General features: G+C 47.5%; 1 protein-coding gene across 9 annotated transcripts in view; it reads right to left on the bottom strand.

Annotated features, from left to right (window-relative positions):
* Nucleotides 1-25284, bottom strand: part of EndoA (SH3 domain containing GRB2 like, endophilin-A) — a 115505-nt gene that overhangs the window by 37047 nt on the left and 53174 nt on the right. For all 9 annotated transcript variants that reach the window (XM_050188236.3, XM_050188235.3, XM_050188241.3 and 6 more), the window contains exon 2: nucleotides 17412-17469. The gene's annotated coding sequence lies outside the window, so the exon portion shown is untranslated. The remainder of the gene's footprint in view (nucleotides 1-17411; nucleotides 17470-25284) is intronic.

The raw sequence follows: 25284 nt of genomic DNA on the forward strand, positions 1-25284 counted from the left end.
CATGCTACCCCACCATTCTCATAAAAACAATAGGCCGAGCCACACTGCTGCACTGCTATAGTGGCAGGCATTAAGACTTAGGCAGCGTGCACATTGAAATCTGGCGTGGACATATCTGTGCCGGGTGAGCGTGGCCCTGTGCTAGCGCGAAGTATACACCTGACTTCGCGGAAGCTAAGCCACTGAATTATTGGGGCAGAGCGCACTCACTCTGAGAACCATCCAGAAAACTTTGCATGGAAATCACAAACCCTTTACGGATTATCCGGCATTTCAGATAAACCGGAAGCTTCAATCGAAACAGATCTCAGCTGGTAGTACACCGTGGTTGCCGTGCTATGGCCCCTAGGAACATTCTATGGGACCGCAGTCGTGCTGCATGGAATTATAGCCACCACAGCACAACAGATACCACGCCGAAAATGCACTGTCACGTGTGACACCAACAACTGCCATGCGATGCCGAGTACACTGGTTGTCGTTAGAGCAGGGATAATGTGACGATTCTAGACCAATGCCATTCCCCTTCGCGCTTTGTCAATGGTCAGAGCTGTGCTCCGACCCCGTTATCAACGGAGTCAGTCGACTGCGAATGGTGGATAAGACTGGCAACAGAATCGAGCTGAACGAATAGCTGTTATATACCGGCCCTCGGCAAAGGAGCAATCAGCAGCAGGCTGGTCAGCCCTCAGGATCGCCAGGAAATGCAGAGCGCTAAGCAATTCCTTTCGGCAGCGAAATATAGTTCATCAAGTGCACCATGTCCGCAGCATGGTATTACCCGCCGTTCCTCGCCATCCCACACCACCACACTACCCTTGAAAGAAGAAAGAAAAGCTACGAATGGCGCCGCAAACAAATTACCCGGATGCCTATGTTCTAACTCTTTTCAGTGGTGCGTATTGTGCTTATCAATAAATTTCTTTAGCGTGTATAGTAGGTCAACTCAGAAGTGCCTAACGCATTTGAAACGTCCTCAATTTTCATGCTAACTATGATATTGAGGCTATCTTGGCATATACAGTAGTGCACGCAGCACCTGTGCGTAGGTTAAAGGGACCACTCAAAAGAAACACTAAATCAGTTTATAGTATGACTACGTATTCTTTCTCATCAATATTGAGGCATTCGGTTGATCTTTAGGAGATACAAGGCCAAAGTTCAAGTTGTTGAATTTCGCGGAAACCTCGGGGCCCGTACGTCAGAATGACGTCACGAACTTCAACGTATTTTTTTTTTTTCATATTTGGGCCCTCTGTGTCTCAGTAAATGTTCCTGTAATTTGCTGAATGCAATCTGAGGCCAGAGCAGACGCCTTCAGTATCCATGAGGTCACGAGGAGCTGGCGCGCCAACTTCAGTGCGGCGTCGATCGCCACCCGTCCTTTGCATTGTCGTCTTCCCCGGCTTACAAAGCACCTTCTTACAGCTCAGACCACACGTACGCTTGCGGACGCGCGCAAGGTCGCGTCTGTGCGCCCACACATGCGCAGACAGTGCGGCACGGCTCGTACGCGTCGAAACGCGGCGAGAACTCGGTGAACAGCTCCTCCATGTTATCGCGCGCACTTGGGCTGCCACGCGTCGGCGCGCCTGGCTATACGCAGCTACGGCGCGGTACATTCAACTCTCAGCGAAGCAGATTTATATCGTGCAAGAAAGTGCTTAACCTTTCCTTTTTTGTTCTGACCGAACAGCTCTAAATATATAACAATTACTTTCAGAAATATCGAAGCATTTTGAAACACTGTCATTAACAAGGGGATGTCTTCCCAGGCGTATGTGAATGAGCCCAGAGCGCGCCCGTGGCGAGCATTTGTGGATGCAGACCGCAATTCCTCGCGAGACGCGGTAGGCGCAAGGCGCGTAGACGCGAGCTTGCGCGCGACCGCAAGCGTACGTGTGGTCTCGGCCTAAGAGTGCATTTTTTTCTTCTTTACTATTGTAGAGGGGTAATTTACTAATACGGCCGAAATATCTTTTCGCTTGAGTGTCCCTTTAAGATCACCAAGCTGCGTGTTCTGTTCATGTACGTGCGAAAAAAGAGGGGCGCGCCTGAGACGCGCGCGTCGCTCGACGCCACGTAAAGAGGCGGCGGCCGCCGCTGCTACGCACAACGCAACCGCGCACCCACGCACGAAGCTTCGAGCCGACGGGCAGAGAGAAAGGGGGAGGGAGGGAGGGAGAGGTGAATGCAATTTGTCTCAGCCTCCGCGCCTAATTGCGCCTTGCTTCCAATAAGCCGCGGACGGCCGCCGCCGCCGCCAGCCCGAGCGTCGTACACAAGCCGCGGTTCAGACTGCAGTCCCCGCGGAGCTTTGTCGCTAGGAAAGCGAGGGCAGGAGAGGCGCGGCAGACAGATCGTTCCGCCACCGCCGCCGTCGACGGCAGCCGAATCTCGGCGCTCGGGTGCAAGCCTTGCGTGAAGACTCCTTAGTCGGCACAATAGACGGGCGCGGCCCGACGAAAAAAAGAAAAAAAAAAGAAATAGGTGACGCGGGGATCGTTAAACGACGAGGACCTCCCGAATAGAGGTCCCATATACCCCCCCCCCCCCCCCCCATACCTCCGAATAGAGGAACCAAATTTGGTAACATGAGCTGGAAGGAAAGCAATCGTATACAGGTCGACATATGGTACGCGGCGACTTTGCGACACGGTGTAAAAAACGGTGTTTGTACACCGTAAGGATGAAAGACATCCCAATGTGAGTGCGGATCGAGCTACGTACCGGAAGCTTTTTTTTTTTTTTCAAATATCATCCACAGGGGTTGCTTATAACCATAGTCGATATTAATGATAATCAGTTATACGCGAATATGTTCAGCTAAGCGTGGTAAAAAGAAATGAGCAAGTGGGGGTTGGGCCTGAGGTGGGGGGTGAAGGTGTTAAAATTGGACCGCGATTTCTTAGTGTTGGCTTTTTCGGTGCTATTCCTCTTAGCGCTTCCTCAGTGGTCATGCAGAGCGACGCTCCGCTTGCGCTATCAATGGAATCAGCAGGCCGTCAGCGGTGGATGATAAGGGTGGGCGCCGCTATCTAGATGGATAGTCCAGATAGGTAGATAGACCGTCCGTCCGTCCGTGTCTGCCTTAGTTGACATCAAACCACAAGTTCTCAAAGGATGCGCGCCATGTGTGGACGTCGTCCGGGGTTTTGGAGTCGTCGAAATCCGTGGCCACCTTCCACGCGAAGCTCGCGGGCGAGCCTGGTGCTGGCAGTTGCAATTTAACTACAGACTGACGCGGCCGCCACGGTTACAAGGTGTGCGCGCAACATCTAGCTCGCGAACATCATTCCGTAAGAATGGAATTCCACGTATACACTACTCGACGAATGAAACGCGGTAACCGAGTAATACGTGGTGCGCAGGTTCCACATTTCACGCAATATGCGATCAAAACATAAGGGAGCGCAGGTGGTACTTGCATAGTGCTACTCTCACATGCGGCAAGTAAGCTTCACCGCAGCGTACGAGGTATGAAGGGGAAGCACGTGCCGCATCTCGCTTTGTAAACTATGTGGAGGTCAGCATCCGTAAACATATCAGCCAGCCCCCAAAAAAAAAAAAAAGAAGAAAGATAATAATAAAATAAAGAACCTCTGCAATCGAAATCGACGTAGTCTCGTGCGTGTCATGCATACAGACAATTAATAATCAGTATTCTGCAGCTTTTTTGAGGGAACAAACTAGTCACAAACTAGTCATTCCAAACCAGTCGCCTGCCAGTCACAGACTGATAGCGTCCAGGCACAAGGCTGCGGCCGCACTAAACGCGCTGCAAAATTTCTCGCGCAAGAAGTTTGGTAATCACTTGCTGAGGAGTTAAACAAAAGCTAGGCAAAAACACTACGTCGGTTTAGACATGTCGGTTATTGTTATAGAATCCAGTTTACATTTGACTGGCTGAAAGGAGTTGATTAAGACCGGTAACTTCGACCTCTTCAATTTCGCGCTCACATCGCGGCACTTATGACGTTGGTGGTCAATGAAGATGTACTGTTCGCCTATCTGGGCCCTTCTTGTGAATGGTAAGTTGCCAAAATCTGTCACGTTTACAGCGCGCTTCCTTTCTATCCGAACGCAACGCAATCGTTGTTGACTGGTAAACAATGAATTAGCACCGTGCAGACGTCTTCAAAATCCATGACGTCACAAGGAGCCGGTGGCGTGAATTTGACGGTAGCGTCGCCGTACTTTTGTTTGAGGGTCCTTTCTCGCCTAACGAGCCCGCAGCCGCGGTGATGGTGAACGTCAATTATTTGCCTTAATTTCGAGTTTGCCGATTTGTTCACCCTCCCCCAGGCATCTTACAAACACATGATTATCTAGTTGGCAGAGCGACTGCACCGAAACGACGGTGGTGCCAGGTTTGATATCCAAGCCAGCAGAATATCTCTTATTATTATTTTTCTTTTGCTCTTTTTTTTTCTTTTTTTGAAGTGTGAAGCTTTCATTCCGAAGGACCCCAATGGGTTCCCCTTGTAGCTTCGCGCATTCTGATAGATGCATGCCAACTTCTCCTTTCGTATGAAACATTGGAGAACTGCGCGGGTCACGTGTTTGACGCCCCCGTCTCATACACTATAGGCACACTGCTGGCGCGGAGAGGAATTAACCTCCACTGAAACGGAACGCACTTGCCGTCAAATACTCTTCAGCTCCTCCGGCTTGCTGCATGCAGACTTTGTGTACAGGAAAGACCAATAAATGAATGTGTGGCAGTAAAATCTAACCAGCGACAGAATTCGAGACGAGAGAAAGCGTGCGTGAAATCATTGACGAAGTGAAGGTATAGCATTAAGCTTATCTTATTCGGCGCTTCCTTTTTATTTATAGCGCATTCAGTTCTTACGCCTTCCCGGATAGTACGCGTACTTCACACCTTTGCAAAATGTATCAAAATAAAGCAGCTCGCATCGTCGTAACTGGCGTTGTCAATACACCTGCACGTGCTTGAGCGTTATCAAACAAATACTTTCGTTGCTTTAAAACCACGCTCGGTTTCGGAGCAAAATGATGCGCATTTCTGCGTGTCAGCGTGCATTTAAAAAGGTCTTTTTAGAGGATTAATTTAAAAGCTGATTTGTTATGAACTGACCATTAGCTACAGACGTCCATCTGGCATTGGCGGCCTTAATGAAGAGACGTTAATGAAGTTGTGGCGGTCTATAGTGGTACCATATACCACTGACGCGCACGCACGCACGCACGCGCGCGCGCGCGCGCACACACGCGCACACACACACACACACACACACACACACACACACACACACACACACACACACTATGGCCGTGCTGCCAAAATCCTAGTCCATTCGGCACTCGACGGCGCTAAATCCTCTCCACACTATGCTAGGCCGATGAAAGGGCTTTATAGACGGGACAAGAGGTTAAAGCGTGTCCCTCTTTGTTTTCAAGTGAAGCGAACAACTGGAAGCGCCAATTTGGCAGCTGTCGTCGACACGGTCATTGCATGGCCTTCAACTTGTGTTACCACGCGACCACCAACCCCCGCTTTCGGTGACGTGATAAGTCGCCTTTCTCGCGTCCGAAGCCACGCTGCCCTTGACAAACTTTTTGTCGCGCTCTCGAGGAATTGAAGCTTCGTACCGTAACTTTGGAGCACACAGCTACCTCAAGAAAAAGAAAAGCAACAAGAAACCAGGTCAAAACCATCAGATGCCAGGAGTATCCGTCTGTATGCGGTACGTGCACAAAGGAACCGTCCCCTGCGTTTGATATATGATAAAGACTGCTTTTCTTTGCCCGAACACAGAGATAAGACGTAACGTCGTGTGGTGGGTTGCAATATTGACGCTGCATCCGAGATTCTCGCGTCATCTGGCGGTCTTCAAAACGAACTAATTGCGGTTGCTTTTCGTCGCCTGTGACGACACGGAGGCCTACATCAAATCAGCGACAATTTCTCGAAAGCTGGCGGTAACAAAACGATTAAACCATTTGAATACCGTTTCTCGTGCATCGGACGCGTCCTATCAGGAGTGCATGTGATAATCACGTAATACAGTTACGCATGCATTTGGCATCCTATCCGGGGCGAATACACTAACTAATCGCTACAGAGTTGATTTTGAGGAGTACTGAAGGTAACGTGCAATTTAACGTAACAAAGGTTTTGCGAGGACGTTCGTTCAAGGACTGATGATAGTAAAGCCCCCCCCCCCCCCCCCCCCAAAAGAAAAAGACCAAATAGGTACCAAATAAACAAACACTTTAAAAGCAAGTACGCGAGATATGCACAGCACGTGAAGAGGAGATACGACACACACACGTGCGGTAACCTATCCTAACCTCCGTTATGCAGAAAGAAATGCGAGGCACTCCACATTGCAACAGCGGGGAAAGGACAGGACGAGGCAAACACGATCGAGTGTGAACGTACACGTGACCCAACACCCGCACATCCCCGGCCAATCAGGTGTGTGCGCGCTTGTGGCTGCACGCTACTGTTGTAGATGACTGCGTCGCTCTGACGAGGACCGCGGATCATGCGCGCTACTCGTGAAATTGTCGAGGCGGGAGCGATAGCGTTGCTGGGTGACATTCGCGCAAGCGTGGCTCAACACACACCTTATTGAAAGGGAGGTCCCACTTCTCTCCATATAACGAGAGCACGATAGGTGACTGCGTGCGTCATATATCTCCCCTGCACGTGCCAGCAGTGCATAGCTTGTTCTCGTTTCCTTTTTTTTTTTTAATGCGTTAGCATTAGGAGTGTCAAAGTGCGAAGAAGCGTAGAGTTTCATACAATTACTAGAGGGAACTGTGGCGCTATAGTGTCTATACGGGAGCTGCAAGGAGCTGCAATTGTATGAAACTCTATGCTTCGGGGCACTTCAGCCCGCATTGCAGTACATGGATTTGCCTAAAATTGGTCCTTGTTTTTAACGGCTTCGTGAGTTTGCAAAGAAGTAATCTTTAATTATTGCGACAGGAACGTTTAGGTAAACACTGCTGAAATTGTCCGACGGCAGGACACGAACTCAGTACTTCTAGCACAAAAGCCAGATATTGAAACCTTCACGCCACAGACCCATGGACGAGCGAAACCACCGCAATTAGCAGCGATTACGCGTGTTTGCAGAGTCTTGCTAACTTGCGCAATTAAAAAAAAAAATATGCGCCGTCCAATTTGTGGTAAAAAAGCACTGTTGTTCCACTTCAACTTTTTTTAAACGCTGTTTTATACATTAAAGCGCAAAAGTAACTGGAACGCCAATGCATTTCGTCGGACACTGAAAATTAATATCCCGACACTACAGGGCGTTTCACTTAACTTGAGCCAAACGTTAAAAATACGCGTATATAAATGCCACATAGCTGGTAAGAACTAAGGTAATGTTTGCCGTCGCTTGGAGGCACTAAGATTACTATTTTTCATTCCGCCTAATTATAAGTCCTAATTAATTAACCAACTAACCCATAAATTGTTATAATTAGACGGTAGCCTTAATTAATAAGCCCATAAATTACACTTAACGATTAAAACAAGCCCCTAATAAATACACGCAATGTGCCTCGAGCGGCTAGTCGCGCGGCAATTTAATCCGTGATCAGTAATATTTGTTTCTCACGTCGCGCGTTTTCCCGCCTTCATGTTGCAGATCGGCTATATACGGCGGTGGAAACTGACAGCGCGGTGAGCAACGCAGCCCGCGCGGTATAGCTACAGTACACTGTAGTATATAGCCCCGAAGCGGCCGGTATGACACGGGCGTCGGTGAGATAAATCGTCGCAGTCATCACTGAGAACAATCAGCAGATAGATCCCCTGCAGTACTTAGAACTCGCTTGTACAGTTTCGCTGTCTTTGATGTATACAGTTGCTCACATTGGCGTACGTCTGCTAAGTTTCTTTCCCCTTTCTTCCTGCTGATTTATATACTGGACAGAACTGTCGAAAAAAAAAAAAAAACTAATCGCGCACACAAATCTGTACATCCTGACTGAAGAGAATGTCGTCACAGTGTCGTCACACCGTCCGGCTTGTCACGCTACGTCTCCCGCGTCACGATTCAAGATGGCGGTGTTTCTTTAGCCCTGCAGCTAGCCGCCATAGCCCAGCTAGCTAAGACCATAGAGTTTCCTACAAAAATTACTAGAGGGAACTCTGGCGCTGCAGTCGTTGTCCTACCATGGGAATGATGGGAAGTACATGGATTTGTCTGATCTTCGTGCTTGTGGATCCAGACTTTCTTGTGGCTTTGTATATTACGCTATATAAATCTTATTGTCGTATATTTCAGCGCAATCTATATTCTTCGAAGTGCAGAAGAAGCCGTGAACGCGTACAATTGCTATGAATTGCAGCGACTGAGCTTGTCCAGGCGGCCAAATCGAAACGCGCCAAGCGTCTCAAGGCACTGACATGCCCGCAATAAATTCATAAGGGCGTTTCATTCGATTGTCGATACATGCGTTCGTGGCTTAATGGTTTCAATATCAGGCTTCCGTGCTAGAGTCCCTGTGTTCGAATCCTGCCGTCGGGCTAATTTAATTATGTTTAATTATTTATTACGCAATACACTGTTGAAAATGACGAGTTTACAAAGTCACCAAGCCGTTTGTTTGAAGCCAAGATGACGAAGTTTAGGCAAATCCATGTACTTCATATAATTCCCTTACTGGGACAACCGCTCCCATTGCAGCTCCCGTAGACACTAGCGCCAGAGTTCCCTCTAGTAATTTTTGTAGGAAACTCTATGGCTAAGACGGTCTGGGAGCCGCAGGCGTGTGTGTAGCTTCACGCTCTCGAACGCCGGCGGCGAAGAAGAGAATGGCCAGCCTGCACCCGACGGATTTTTCTTTTTCTTCCAAGGCGAACGTTCTTTCCTCCTCCGCCCATCGTCCCGTCGTTACCCGGTGCGGACGAAGCGGCGTGGGAGAGGGCAAGTTCCCGACGTCGCGAACCCATCGCGGAGGCGCTAATTATTCACCGAGCTAAGTCCACTAATCACGTCTTTGCTTATTCAGGCCGCGTGATTAAATTACGCGGGACACGCCCTGTCCACCACTGAGTGGTCGGCGCAAGAGAAAGGCGTGCCGGTGACAGGTGGTCGTTAAAGAAAGAAAGAAAGAAAGGAAAAAAGAAGAGAATTCAATAACGATGCAAAAACGAAAGACGTCTGAACACTGCAAGCAGACGGCATTTCTCAACGGCAATTTGTTAATTAAATCATTGATAAGAATCGCCACAAGAATTTCTTAAATTAAAGCTACGGTCAATTCGCGGCTAATTTCACACACCGGTTCCGTTACGGATTCATTCCGCCTACTTCGTAGCAAGAATGAAAACACTGTGGGCGTTTGAGAAGACACCGTGAGAACATTGCGGTTGTTTTCAATCGCCAGGCTACATGGGATGCAATCGTTAGGAAAGCGCGACGGACGAGATCCACGTCGGACGAACTCGGATTCGCTATACACTAAACAACCGGTTTTCGTGAATGAGCAACTTTGAGTACGTTTAAAAACAATCATTTCGAAAGCTTTCAGATACATCCATGTGGTTACCTTCAAGATAGTTTCCATTATGCACATTACACTGGTTCCACCTATACTTTCATTGCTGGAAGCACCCTTGGAAGTCTTCTAAGCGCTTCAGCAGCGATGTCGTTTACTTTTCAATTTTCGCCTCATCCCCGGAATTTCACGTTTGCGAAAAAAAAGAAAAGAATGATGCCACCAGGGTGCTAAATTCAGGCGAGTAAAGGCGGGCGTTTCAGCACAGAGCACAGTGATAGAATTGCATGCCAAAAACTCACACGCTATCGATGCAGAATGCACAGGGTCGTTATCGTGGTGCCGAATTCCCATGACAGTCAAAAAAACACGATCAACATGACTTCGATGCTTGCTTTGCTCTTTCGCGTTTTCTTTTTTTTAATTTATTACCATTTCTCATTTTTTTTTTTTTCGTCATGGGTCCTCTTTTTCCACTCCTTGCCCTGCAACTTCAGCCCGATGTCGCATGCGTAAATCTAAGTTTTGTCACCGGTGACGATCTTTCGCCAGAATTCGTCGGCGTCGTCTGAAGTTTTTAATCAATGCAACATTCTGTTCGCCTCGAGATTTACTCAAGAGTCATCATTTTCGCCAACTTTTGGGGCAAGCCCCTTTCGTTTCCAAAATTTCAGAATCCGTCGAGCGGACGATCTCAGCTCAAACCTACTGCTTCTGCCATCAACTAGGATTCGGGGGTCAGTGAGCACAATCGATGTTTTCACTTTCGCACGAGGTGGAGGGGCCTCCTGATCTTGCGTTGTCCTTGGGGTCGTCACGGCCTTCGCGAAAAAGATGGACCCCCTTGAACGCAGCCTTTTATTCCCCCTTTAGGGCAGCCTTTCCATGGGCCTTTTGCAACATTTCATGAATTTCTGAACCACTCTTGCTCAACTTCAAAAGTAATTTGATATTGATCCTCTGTTCCGCTTGCTCGTCGATTTCTATTTTGACAAAGACTAAAAACGGGTCGCACAAAAATTTAACGCGTGAAATTCTGCCTTCTCACGCAACTGTCCGGTTTGTACTAGAGGTCAACCGGGCTCTTTCGAGTGGAGAGAGCACGGAATTGCCGCGGCTTCCCCCTCTCCCACTGCTGACTCACTGCGCGAACCTTTGGGACAGACCTTGTACGCCTCCGGTGCCTTTATTTTTTCCGTGCTTATCCAGTGACAACACCGACGGCAACTTGGAGGGCGCCACTTCTACAGTGGTTGGTCACAATTTGTGGAGTACTACTAAAGGTCACGTGACCTTTATTTCAGCACTTGTCACGCGAAAGCACTACAACACGCTTAAAATGTCTAAAAACGTGGCGCAGCTGCACTAAATATTGCAACGGGACCACACGATGGAATATAACACTGTATTTGTCTCTGAAAGTGACACCAAGTCAACAATACGTTCCGCTGATTCGCTATCTCGTTGTACAGCTCTTCCATTCTTCGATCCCACAGCTACCACCAAATATAACGGAGACGCCACGCCGCTAGACTTAAAAAAACGCACTGGTGGCCATCATCTTGCAGCTTCATTCACTTCGTCTTTCTCGTCCTCTTCTTTCTTCACCTTCTCCCTGCAATCGCTTTGGTTCGCACATAACTCTTTCGGAACAACCCGTAACAATACATATACCTGCAGGGGGCTATGGCTCAGAGTACAGGGGAGTGAAAGGGTTCGAACTCGCGCGTCATGAATTATCATTTTCTCAAACACGATTCCTGTATTTTTTCTTAAAAGTGCACTCGAAATGGCTCCCACGCAACACTGCTCGTAAAACAACAGCGGTAACCGACGGAGAATCGGAAGACGGTGGTCTATGAGGACCAACAGGAGGAGACTCAAGTCCAATGCCAACATTTCGACAAGAGCGTTTGTCTTCGTCAAGGCGGCAACGGCTGCATCTCTGGCTCATACGCAACCGTGGAATCTATGTTCCCACACAAAAGTTTTTGAAAAGAAGAAAAGAAAATAAAGAAGAAAGGGAGACGGCACGAAGCTTCGAATGACTAGAGGAAAAGAAAAATAAGCTCACTGCACATTCCTTTTTATTTTTTTTATTTTTTTTTTTTTCAAGCGGAACATACGGCTAAGAAAACTAAGGAGCCTCGCGGCTGGTGTTTGTTGGCGTCGAGGAGGGAGGGCGTCAAAGGGGGACCCACCAAAGCGGAAACGCAGCGCTGCCGCTCCGCCGGCAAGGTCGCGAGCCTCGAAATACCCGCCGCGCCGCCTTCGGGGTTCTAAAACTCCACGCGGCGCACGGAAAATACGTACCACAACCCGGGGCGCGACTCGAGCAAGGAACAGATTGCGCCCCTTTCGTCTGTCTGGCGCGCAAGGGCGGCGACGGCAGCAGTAGCAGACGACAACAGGAGCAGGCAAGAGACCGATGCTTGAAGCAAACGTCACACAACGAACTACGAAAAACCATAGCAAAAACGAGCGGACGACTTAATGAAACGATGAGCCCAAGCACGGTACGACATGCCGGTCGAGTGGTATACGCGCGACGTGATGGCCCCAGTATTACCTGTATGGTCGCGGGTGTCATACGCACCCCTCCCCCCTTCCACCCTTCCCTTCCCGGAAAGGCCGAAGAGAAAAAAAAGAAACGAAAATAGAGCCACATATATTGCATAAACAAATGACAGTGTTGATGCGTCGGCTTCTACGTCACCTTCCGCCACTCCCTCAGCTTTCGTTTTTCCTGCAGAAGTCCGGGAATAATGAGACGACCATACTTGCGTCGCCTTCGTGCAAGCCGAGAAATGGAACTTGCAGTTATGGCAAAGATGTCCAGGAGCGAGTAAGGAAACAGGAATGCAAACAGAAACAGGAATTCTGCAACGCGGCTGAAGTAACGATACACACGACCGCGCGAGCACCGATCGGTAATTGGATCGGCTGTCTGGCTCGGCTCCCAGCCGCAACCGCTGTTCTTGCAGTGCGTTGCTTATGCAAGCGCTCCGGAGCATAGTGAGTGTGGTCTAAGAACGGCGCAGAATTTAGCCCGGTACCATAACTGCCACCGGTATCAAATTTATTGACAATGGGGAGGAAAATGGGACATTATGACTGATGTGCATGCGAACCTTCTTATACCACCCTTTTTATATCAACGTCTTCATAACAACCTTGTTGTATATATCTTCATACATCAGTATTGCTTACTAACTAATCACACTGCAAGAACATTTCGCTGACAGCAGAAACAAACACGTTCTCCAACAGCTATAGTCCGTCGGCGCCCGAGTATTACGCAGTTCTTGGCGGGAAAAAAAAAAAAAAAGGGGGATGCCTCCTAAATATTCACAATAGGCGAAGACGACAAAGAGTCGACCCAACACACTAGAAAATTTTCTATTGTAAGCCCGCAGCTTTATCGCGACAATAAAGCACGAGTAGAACTGGCCTAATCGTAAACACAGAACATGAGAGCCCGCACTGACGGGGCTTGCTTGCTCTCTCTCTCTCTCTCTCTCCAAACACACACACACACACACACACACACTATCTCTCTCTCTCTCTCTCTCTCTCGCTCTCTCTTGCTAGGATCGGATGTCTGTTTAATAAGTTCGCTCGTACCTGCGTAAACGCGACACAGTTATACGATGCCCGCGACAGCTCCTTCCTATTACCTCGGCCATAATTACCACAATTACGATAAGAAGGACCGTTACAAAAGGCCGTCCCTATACAGGCCGGCAGGATAAGCCCCTTGCGACAGATTACGACGGAGGTCCATCATTGCTAAGTTGCGCTTACTTGTCTACGCGCGCATAGAATTCAATAAAAGAAAGGAATGAAAGCAGAATCATCTACTTTACGTGAGACTAAACATCACAGCATCTTTTGAAGGTTTTTTTTTTTTTTTTTTGCACATCATTTGCCTACACTATAAGAAGCGCAGCAGGCTTGTAGCAATGAAATGACGGTCGCAAGCTTTTGTTATATCAGCAGGAACGATGCTTTTCAAAAGGTATACTGCGCCATTCGAATAAAGAGCAAAATCTCATTATCTGACGCAACATGTACACGTTGCTTCTACAAAGGGCTGGATGGGATCCGCTGTTCTTTCGTCGAGAAATTGGGTGGCACTTGTGTTTTTATTTTCATTAAAAAAAATGCGACAGAGCTTGCTTTACTTTTTCCAGATATTTTTTTTTAAAGAAAAAAAAGACGAGTTTACGACATCGAAAAATCCCAACGAAACCCGAAGCGGTAACGAAAATTCCACGCATTGTGGGGCCGTTTACAACGCGTAAAAGCTACCGGTCCCGTTTTCGGCACCGATTTATAGGGTTTAATTTTACAACAAAATGTGAGTGCGCAGCCGCCGTTTAACAGCGGAACAAATTTAGTCGGCTACAAACGCGCACGCTGTGGAAAATAAGACTTTTAGAGATAGCGGACACAAAGTTAGGTGACCCTGTGAACATCGGACCAACGTATAGAGAAAAAGGAACGACCAACAAAAGATGCCCTCGCCGAGTATGGCTTAGACGCATGCTCAGTGCCGTCGACAAGATTCCTCGGTTGTGTGTGTATTATATATATATATATATATATATATATATATATATATATATATATATATATATATATATATATATATATATATATATAGAATAAGAATAATAGACCATGTACTCTGAACACGACCTGGTGTTTTAGAAAGAGCGGGCCCATATAGCGTGTAGGCTATATGGGCCCACTCTTTCTAAAACACCAGATCGTGTTCAGAGTACACGGTCTATATTTTTTTTTCTTAGGATTTGGCTGAAGGCACGTGGAGCCATCCGCACCTGTTGAACACGTGAAAAGTCAAAGAGTACAAACATCCACACCGGTAGAAGAAGCAAAAGTTAGTAAAGAAAATATCAAACGGTGCCTAATCGCCTATGCGGAATACGCAAACACATTCTTGCTTATCTAACTAACACTTATCTAATCTAACACTTACCGGCACATGCGATTTAACGTGAGGCACTTCCCGTGTTTCCACGAAATTACCGCAGCAAACTTAACCTTCGTCGGGCATCTCACATTTGCATGTGAAAAAGACCAGCGCCGCCGCGCTCGCACATAATCGGATGTACAGGGTGTCCCATGTAACTTGAGCCAAACGTTAAAAATATGCAAATGCCACTTAGCCGGAGAGAACCAAGTTAATGTTGTTTGCCGTCGCTTGGAGATAAGCCGGTTTTTTTTTTTCAGTCCGCCTAATTGAGTCATTAGTCTTAATTATTCAACTTCTCAAATATTATGATTAGACGAAAAATGTCAATGAAAAAATTGTACAGCAGCATGAAGAACTCCCGAAACTCCCGATACAGCTTTCTGTTGCTCGACACGAGCTATTTCGAGCGTGAAAGAAGCCCGCGAACACACGCAAGGCAGCCACGCCTGGAGTAGCCAGACACACGCGCGGACACACGCCTGGAGTAGCCAGTCGAGAGGAAATTTTGCGTGTACTGCGTGTAATGCCCGAACGTTAAGAGGAAGCTTTAGCTCGGGTGCTCCTATCTAAATACATGTAAAAGGAGAATTCGTTTTTCTCGGCAACCACTGCACCAAATTTGACGGGGTTTGCTGTATTTAAAAGAAAAACTTAAAATCTAGTGACTGTTGGTTTCGAATTTTCGATTTAGGTTGTCATTTTTTTTATAAAAAATTCGCAAAAATCGCAAATTTTCAGAAAACGAAACTATCAAGTTTACAACTCCGTAACACAGCAAGAAAAAATGATATAGCGATTCTGTGAATTGTATCTGATAGCACATCTAAAGCGGACAAAATTGATATGTTCCACATGAACCTCAAAAAATGTGTCAATGTGTTATTACAATTTTTGCAAAACCCTCGTAAATAACGTAACAAATTCACGTAAGATGTAAAATTACATATCAAATTTGTCCGCTTTGAATGGTCTAATGGAAGACGTTTACAGAATCGGGATATCTGTTTTTGATGCAGAGCTATTAGTTTGTAAACTTCATGCTTCTATTTTTTTCAAACTTCTGAATTTTTAAAAATCTTTTTAACAATATTCAAGCCCTAAATCGAAATTCCGCTTCCAACAGTCACTAGAATTTATCTTTTTCTCTCAAATGCCACAAATTTCATTAAAATCCGTCCAGAGGTTATCTCAGAAAAACGTTTTTGCGTTTTTACATGTATTTGAATAGGCCGCGTCGGAGTTGGGCCCGAGCTAAAGCTTCCTCTTAAGAGGAAGCTTTAGCTCGGGCCCAACTCCGACGCGGCCTATTCAAATACATGTAAAACGCAAAAATGTTTTTATGAGATAACCCCTGGACCGATTTTGAAGACATTTGTTGCATTTGAAAGAGACAGTTAAATTCTAGTGACTGTTGGAAGCGGAATTTCGATTTAGGGCTTGAATTTTCTTAAAACGATTTTCAAATATTTGACCGTTTGGAAAAAAATAGAAGCACGAAGTTTACAAATTGATAGCTCTGCATCAAGAACTGATATCGCGGTTCTGTAAACGGCATCCATTAGATCATACCAAGCGGACAAATTCAATATGTCATTTTACATCTTACGTGAATTTGTTACGTTGGTTACAACGGTTTTACAAAAGTTGTATTTCCCTATGATTAATATTTTTTTATATTCATGTGTAACATATTAATTTTGTCCGCTTTGGATGTACTATTAGATACAATTCCCGGAATTGTATTAACATTTTTTGTTGTTGAGTTACGGAGTTGTAAACTTGATAGTTTCGTTTTCTGAAAATTTTCGATCTTTCCCAATTTTTACTAAAACATTGACGACCTAACTCAAAAATTTGAAACCAACAGTCACTAGATGTTAAGTTTTTCTTTTAAATGCAACAAACCTCGTCAAAGTTGGTGGGGTGGTTGCCGAGAAAAACGAATTCTCCTTTTACATGTATTTAGATAGGAGCACTCGAGCTAAAGCTTCCTCTTAAGATAAAACTTCGCACTTCTGGTGCTTGCTTTTCGCACGCGTGACGGAAGGCTGATGAAATTCTGAAAGGCATGGTTTCAAGAAAGAGGAAGAAGGAAAGGCAAGGAGGTTAATTAGACTCCGTCTTGCGTTGTTACGTTGGAGGCAGAGGGAGTGAGAGATAGAGTTGACAAGAGTTCAAATTACGAGCGTGCCCTGGATGATTTAGCATTTCTGCAGTATAGGGCACTGGGGCATCGTTACTGGCTGAATAAGCCTTATTTTTTCTAAACTATATTTGGTTTTCGTGTCTCGGATATACAACAATTATTTACATTATACAATTATATACACCAAATTGGTGATAGATGCTAGAACGACAAAGAAATGTAGAGCCGAGGACTGTTCGCGAGATAGGAAGAGTGTTTCATATATGGTATCGTTTACTCGACAGGAAAAGAAAAAAGAAAGATGAAAAGAAAATAAGAAAGGAAGCTGGTTGTTCAAGTAGGAGTGCTTGAAGTTCTGTTATGTAAGCTGAAGCTGCCTTTTTTTTATCAAACACCTCATTCTCTTGCAGGATAGTGAGTGACCTATATAGATCATCACAAGTGAAAACGAGGGAGCATTCATTGGCCGAGACTGTCGCCTTGAGTCGTGCCTGCAGCTTTCGTCGGGCTGACGATGTCTCTCAAAGTTCTCCGGTCGCAATTATCTATTGCTCGCGTAAGTTTTCCATAACGCGATGTAAGATGACACGCCAAACGTGGTTACAGTTTTGCGTTGCTCTCGGGCATAGCGGCGAAGCAGGCACACACATCGCGCGTCCTTCAAAGGCACACGGCGTTTGAACGACACCTCGCCACGAGCTACACGCCGGCAGTGCACCACGTATTTGCGGCGACGCAGGCGTATACAAGGGAGCTTTAGTCAAAGAGAGGCCTTACCTTCGCAGCCGGACTCCGCCTTCACGTCCGCGCTGGGCTGCCCATGCCTGACCTGCAGCTGCACAGAGAAACACACACAAATGTTCGTATAAACTTTCAACGCTGTCGCAACTTGCGCATCTCGCGCTAATGAAGCTACGCATACAGAACGCTCCCCTCTATGATCAAAGAAAAAGAAAGTCCTTAATTGCGTAGACACCCGAGTTCGACTCGTCACCGCGGCGGGATAACTACACGCGGGAGCCGAGGCAATGTACCGCCACCGCAGAGGGTGGTCGTTGATTAATTGTGCGTAACGCGCGCGCGTGCGTGTGCGTGTGCGTGTGTGTGTGTGTGTGTGTGTGTGTGTGTGTGTGTGTGTGTGTGTGTGTGTTTCTGCGCAAGCACGCCCACATTCTGGGCATCTGCAAGTTTGCACGAAACAAGTCGGGTAGAGCAGACTCGTCGGGCAGAAAAAACGTTCGTCGAGTTCGCGTAAACGCCATGGTGCGGGTGGGGACGAGCGAGCGTCGAGCCAGTGTTCTGTCAACCCGTCTGCGAGTGGTGGGTTGACGCTGCCACGGCACGCTTGGCAAGATGTGCGTAAACGCGGTCGGGTCATGCTCGACTTATGATCCGACCCGCTCGCGTGGAGTTCACGTACACTAAACGAAGCTCACGAAATACAGCACTGACAAAAAGGTTTCGCTCAAGCTAAACAAACAACGCCGACGTCACCAAACAGAGAAAGAAAGAAAGATAATTAGGCGGTGAATTGTGTACAGGAAAGTTCCCGCACCAACTGGACACCTTTTGCACAACGCGTGGCTGCGCGTGACCACAGCTGCATGCGGGGACTGCTGTGAGAGAGGGAGGAGCGGCACACAGCGAAGGAAGGTGGCAACGCGACCCATCCTTCCTTCCTCTCGTGTTCGCAAGTGCTAACAAAGTGTTTTGTGACCGAGAAATACGAGTACATAGTGTAAAGCAACGGGATATCCGAACCCGAAGTTGGCAGAACGCATTCACTCGATACTGTACAGCTCTTGTTTTCTTTTGAATAATGCGCAGCTAGGAGGTATTCTCACAAGAACGCGACGGCACGTAAAACCCGACGCAACTTTTGCTACTCGCGGTGTATAGAGTCACAAAGCCCTACGCGCACATCATACAGTAAGCCGGAAACTGCCTCACGTGTGCAACATGGCCGCGCGTAAACTGTACTTCAACGATAATCGAAATTTCGCTCACTCCAATATAATGTTTCGCTTAAATATAAGCTAAGTTCCTAATCGAAATTACTGTTCGAAAAGTGCACAGAGCTGCCGATGCGGTCGGTGTGGACAGACATAAGCCACTGCCGCTCTATGAATAGCATTCCAGAACGCGTTACACTAACGTGTGCGTAAGCTGACAAACTTTCAAGCAGCTGAGCTTCTATCGTCGCCGAAGCGGCGGCTTCTTAATTCTCACAGTATCGTGGCCACTCCTTCAATAATCACTGATGAGCGAAAGCTCTAGAGACGAAAATTTATTAAACACATCACCTATAGACCGGGGGATCTGCGGGAGTCTTGGCTGATTCCATACCGAGCACGTTGCACGCCGCTGGCCTTGTTTGCATGGCGCTGCTTCTAACGTTGTCTTTGTTTTTTCATGTATATGATTTGGTTAGTACTATACAGGCTCTATATAAGGGCAGCACGTGCAAAGCACGGACACACTGTTTGCACTTATCGCTGCATTATCAGGTTGCGGTGTTCACTTTCTTCTCGCGTCCGTGTTTTGTGTGGTTCTGCTTTTCCGAACCACGACTCACTCGCCATCTTGCTCACACTTCTCTCGTTCTAAGCTTCGAACAGCGTAAGTGTGGCCCTCCCGTGTGTGTGTGTGTGTGTGTGTTTTTTCCCTACAAAGCACACGTTTAACACCAAACAAATGCGGATGGAGTTGAACCTTTTAACGCACATAGCCATAGGCAGACTGAATTGATTTACTATAGTTCCTCTACGCTCTATTCACCCTTTAGTGCAAGAACTGCACGCCATGCATTCTCTGCATTCGTCGCCCGATTTCTCGTCATGATGTCATCGCGGAGGTTCGGGTCGGGGTACATCGATTCGCGTGCTTTATTGATCATTAATGGACAGCATAAGGGTTGATGACGGGCTTCCCTGGAGGCAGCAAAAGCCACAATCCTGAATCCTGAACTGGGGTGCAAGCAGAAAATCACACCGGCTCGCGTTTCTTTTTTTTTTCTTCTTCTTTTGTGTGTGTGCGTGTTTCCCGTTGTTTTTTTTTTCTTTCTTTCTTATTTTCAATAAAGTAATTTCCTCCGTTCTCTCTGCGGGGACGATCCCTTGGTTAACTTCAGTGCGCCGGAAGGTGCTTCCATCTTGTGGCGTTGCAGTGAAGGTGAATAACCAAAAACTGCCATAAGTTTGAGTTAAAAACCGAACTCTTTACTGGGCGAACCCCAAGAAGGCCAGCAACACTTAAACCACAACGATAGCGACGAGCTCAGTCGTCGGAAGTCGAATCTAAACTAATGGGTGAAGTCCGCCTGATATTGTATGTAACACCGTATACATTGCAGAGAAAAGGCTGATGATGACGCACATTCGAGAAGGTATACACAAAATTCTATTGCGCATGCAATCTGATCGGACAAGCCTCTTTCGCTATAGAATAGGCGACATTATTGAAGAAATTTCGGGTGCAACATAGGAGCTTCTTGCGCTGTGTACTAACTTGATAACAGCGATAACTGGGTGAAAGAAATTGTGCTGGAAAAAAATAAAACGATGTGCGCGTGACAAAGTTACAAGCGTGCCGCACGGTGGTCGTGTCACTATTCAAGATAAAATATCATGCGAGTGTCGGAGAATGATGTGCTCTCTGGTACGACAACGAGAAAAGATAGTCTTATCACTGCAAAAAACTGGGGAGCCAATTAAACTCGTAATACTGTTTAACAGTCGCGTTTGCCTGAGGTTCCACGCAGCACGCCTCTTTTTTTTTTCTCTCTCTTTTTCTTTTTGTCCTCCCACAGATTTGCACACAGCCGGCACTCTGATGTGAATCCACGCGTATATTTACAAGGTCTCCTAACCAGTCCTTTCCTCAGATGTATCTTCCCCTTTCTACCACTATTTCTGTTCCTTTTGTTTGTTTCTTAAAGTTTTCTTTTTTTTTTCTGTTTAGTTAATCGGTACTCAAGAAGCTCAACCTGCAGATTCGTGCGAATATTAACCACGGAAGACTTGAACCTTCATGGCGCGGAACGTGTTCACTACGGCGCGCGTAAGCCGAGAGGCTTCCTCCTTAGCGGCGAAATGAGGCCACCGAGGCTTATAACGCCGGCCATAGAATTCACGCCGCAAGGGACGCCGCGCGCCGACGTCCATCAGGTAAATGCGAAGCACGCGGTGCAGACCCCTTTAAGCGAAGGCCACTAATCCCTTCCGCGGCCCGCGCTTTTACTAGCTTCCTCACTACAGGGGGAGGAGGTGAGGGGGGGGGGGGCGAAGTCTGGGAGCTGGCACGCGCCTCTGCAGCAGTACGCGGTGTTCACCTGACCTCGGCGGATAATGCGTGCCAGATAATTTCGCACGCAAATGTGGGTCGCCTAGCGACCGCCGCAGTATAGCCCGGCCGCATCTTTCCCTGCTTGACTCCACTTCGGGAAGCATCCATGCAAAACAGAACAAACAATTACGCTTTTTTGTTGTTGTTATTTGGTGTTGGAATGGAAGCTGGCTACACAAGCACAAAAGCAAAACACGAAAGTGCGGGAAGAAATGGCATATTCGGTTTAAGCGAAAAAAAATTACAGAGGCGATTGCGGACTACCTGTATATACCCGCAGAATTTTATTGGTTAATGACCGCATATTTATAAGAACGGAGAATGCGAGGGCGTTACCCGAACACTATGCTAACGCAGGCACGTGGTAATATCCGCTGCTGCTCTTCAATCATGAATTTCCCCGAAATATCGCTATTATCATTCAATGCATATTTAGTAAATACGTGTGCAATGTGCATGCGATGTTAGCCAGCACTTTCTTTCTTTCTCACTGGCGTCAAGCTTACATTTGTCCTAGTATTCGATCATTACGTTATACATCGTCAGTTTAATTATCGGTCCATAATAAATTTTGCTGTTTATCTTTACAAAAAAAAAGAGACAGTTCAGCTCTTTCGCACGTTTCCCGTGAGTTCCGCGCCTGTTGGCTTCACAAACGGTGCGACTGCCTTTTCCACGAAAATTATTTACGACAATTAATGCGTACAAGCACTCCCTAATCTGTCACGAGAAGGGACTACATAAGCGGCGGGAACGAAACGACGCGGTAACAGGCAGTATATACACGAATAAACCGAGAAAGTAAGAAGCACGCAAAGAAAGCGCACAGACAAAATTTCGTAAAACCGGACAATCTATAGCATCGCTTCCGCTACAAGGAAGGGTACTTATTTCCTGCAATTCGGCGGCGGTCTGTCGGAAGCGCGAGTTCTGCGTAAGTGTCATCCTTCGCCCAGAACTGCCCTTCAGAACTTCCCTCCACGCGATAAACGCGGAAGACTGCCCACACAAAGTGTTCGGAACTTCGCACGCGTATCCATGCCGCCACACTGAGCGCCGCAAGTTTTCTTTTCGCATGGAATGCCGGCGCGGATCGAGCCGACCTGGTTCCCGAGCGACGCAAAAGTGGCGCACAAGAAAGAAGACAGGACGGACGGACGGACTCAACAAATACGAGCAGCAAACCTCAGTGGCGACTGTTTACAATAAGCAGAGGCTACAGGGGGTCGAGGGTCGGCCGTATCAGCCAAGTACGGCCTTTACCTTGCCGGAAGAGCGTACAGATACGCTCGCTCGACCTCCAGAAACGGCATCGCAAAGGAAGCCGAGCGAAGCGGACAGATAATAGAATAGAGAGTTTCGGGGGCGCGACCGGCCCAGACTCCCAGGACCAACGTCGTCAACGATAAAGGGACAGCGGTTACAGCACCGAGGACAGGGGAAGGAAAGTTATTTTTTAAGTCATTATTAAGGAAATAAATGGTCAGTGAGGGAGAGAAGGATTCATGCACTGGTGCGCGGAAGCCCGGCCGGCCTGCTACACTCTCTCTCTCTTTTCACACAGGTTCCGTTAAAGTAAAAGAAGCGTATCTGCGAAAACGTCCCGCTTGCTAAGTTTATATTGTGCGGAACGAATGGCCTTGAGCGTCGGCTCTTCCTTTGGTGAAGCATCTTGACCCTGCTACTGACGTTCTCACCTAGCGGAACATCCTAATCTCTTTCCACATAGCTTCCGCGAAGTAAGTGGTACATGTCTGCAAAAGTGCACGGAACTCGCGTGGAACCGAATCGAGTGTGCAACAGCCGCGGAAAGAAACGAGACAGACGAGCGTGCGGTCAGCGCGTGCATGAGGCCGATCGCGCACTGCGCTGCAGACCTCCCTCGTAGCCAGCTGCTACGATGCCGAACAAACAGCTACGGTCTGTCTGGAACGAGGGATACGCGAGAGAGAATTCGCGAAGCAGCAGCCAAGCTATACGTATACAAACGGGTGGGACGGACAGTTACACGCGTTGGCTCGTGGACGATAGGTTCTTTATGCGCCGCTACTACAATTTTTACACGAGGAAGCGCCTCCAGGCCTTTAAATAAATGCCCAGGAAAGCCACGGAGACAGCTATTCGAGAAAGAAAGAAAGAAAGAAAGAAATTAAGTTCCGATGCGGGCACAAGTTTAGGGCGCTTTCCAGCGCTGCCGATTCAGCCGTACTTGAAGATTAAAGGATAGAAGGAAAAGGAAAGGGGGGGGGGGGAGAAGAAAAGGTGGAAGCACAATTTCATTTCTGTCCCTGGCCAAAGCAGCAGCAGATCGTTTTCAATACCTGCAGGTTTAACGAGTGAGATAAAACCGCTTTGCGACTACTAACGACTTGGCGGTTCTCGCTTACGGCGGATATTTTTCTTTTTTTCGATTTCCGTGACAGATGGGGCCGGACAATGGGGACGGGGTGTGCTTGCGGTGCCGCGGAGAGTAGGCGTGGCGTATACCAGACGCTCGATAACGGCGATCTCCTTCCGTCTACCGCACCTCTTTCGTCTACCTCTACCACAGTGCCACGAGGCAGAGTTAGTGAAGCGTATGTGCATTTACAGGGTGTTTACGAACTGCGCCGACGCTGCACACACAAAATGGCCACCCGGACCAGCCGCACGTTCCTCCCATCCGAATCGTCTCTGTTGATAGTCGGCACGTCTTCAACACCGTGCCCCACCGATGCGTGAGAACATATACTAAAGCGGCAATACGTGCTTCGGGAAGTCCATGAAGTAACTGCGCTCTCCTCTTCGACGCCGCTATAGCTTGCACCGGCGTCAAGGAGAGCGCTTAGCCCTCTCCTTCACTGCTTGGATTGACATCAGCTATATTCTTCGCGACGCCCCAATAGTGTCCACGCTGGTTGGTCGACCGCGGCGGTGTAGCGGTCGAATAAATCCAACCATCATCATCTTACTCCTTCACTGCAGGACGAAGGCCTCTCCCAGCGATCTACACTTAACCCTATCTTGCGCTACCTGATTCGAACTTGCGCCTGCAAGTTCTAACTAAATACAAGCATATGCCCTATTAATCTTCTTTCTTTCTTTAGCTGTTTGTTTTACTCGACAAGCATAGCAGAACAGAAAACTGTGCCAACTGGTATGTGGACTGAACATGACCTGCAGTGCGCTGCAGCGGGAAAGGCGCGCCACAAGATAAGGGTGTAAGGTATATAGCGCTTCGTCTTTGCATTCCGCACGGTAATGCACATCAGTGTAAAGCAAGACCAGTTGCAACTTTTTCTTGGCGAATCAAGTTCAGCTTCATTACACTTCTCGCAGGGGCTATAATGTCAGTCTACTTTCATTTGTGTTGAAGCAAGCAACGCAACCAACAGACAATCGGCATCGCCAGCGTTTTTTTTTCTCTCTCTCTCTCTCTCTCTTTTGACATAGGCCCAGTGACGCCAAAAGGGGAGGTCTACTTGCACTTTCCCAGCAGTTGGCCACAGTTTACGGCGGATTGTTGGGGTCACGCCAACGTTCTGTCGTATGACGTCATACCGAATCGAAGGACCGCGTACGACGCAGCCGCAGCGCACGGCCAAAGCTGAACGAGCTTATAAGAACCGCGACATAGAAATTACATAGAAACGTGGTGGTACATCGCAAGGGACCGCTGACTCCCACTCGTTACGGAGCGACTAGGCGTAGGCAGTGCAGAAATAGAGGAAGCGGCGGCTTTAGCCTTTCATCGCTGGATTGAAAATGTGTTCCTATGTTAAAAATGTTGCGTTCTATGTATTTATTTTTCACGTTTCCTTTTATCGCGGTGTGCCATGCGATAGTCATTTACGCACTACGTGAAAAGTTCCTGTACTCGCGCGACCTTCCATGCAGAGAAGAAGAAAAAAGAACATTACAGCGGCGGTTTGCAAATGAAGCTCAAATAGCACAAATTACGATTACGTTGAGCAACCCAACTCCGGCCCGCGCGGAATCTGCATCCAACGGTCGGATATGCTTGACAACGCACGGATATATATATATATATATATATATATATATATATATATATATATATATATATATATATATATATATATATATATATATATATATATATATATATAGTGTGCGTGCGCGCGTGTGTGTGTGTGCGTGCGTGTGCGTGTGCGTGTGCGTGCGTGTGCGTGTGCGCGTGCGTGCGTGCGTGCGTGCGTGCGTGTGCGTGTGCGTGTGTGTGTGTGTGTGTGTGTGTGTGTGTGTGACTTCCGCGTTTCGCGACTCATCCCGGCCACGGCAGCTTTCCAATCGGCGCCGCCGCAGT

This window comes from Dermacentor andersoni, chromosome 2 (assembly GCF_023375885.2).
Source record: "Dermacentor andersoni chromosome 2, qqDerAnde1_hic_scaffold, whole genome shotgun sequence".
Classification (NCBI taxonomy): Eukaryota; Metazoa; Arthropoda; class Arachnida; order Ixodida; family Ixodidae; genus Dermacentor; species Dermacentor andersoni.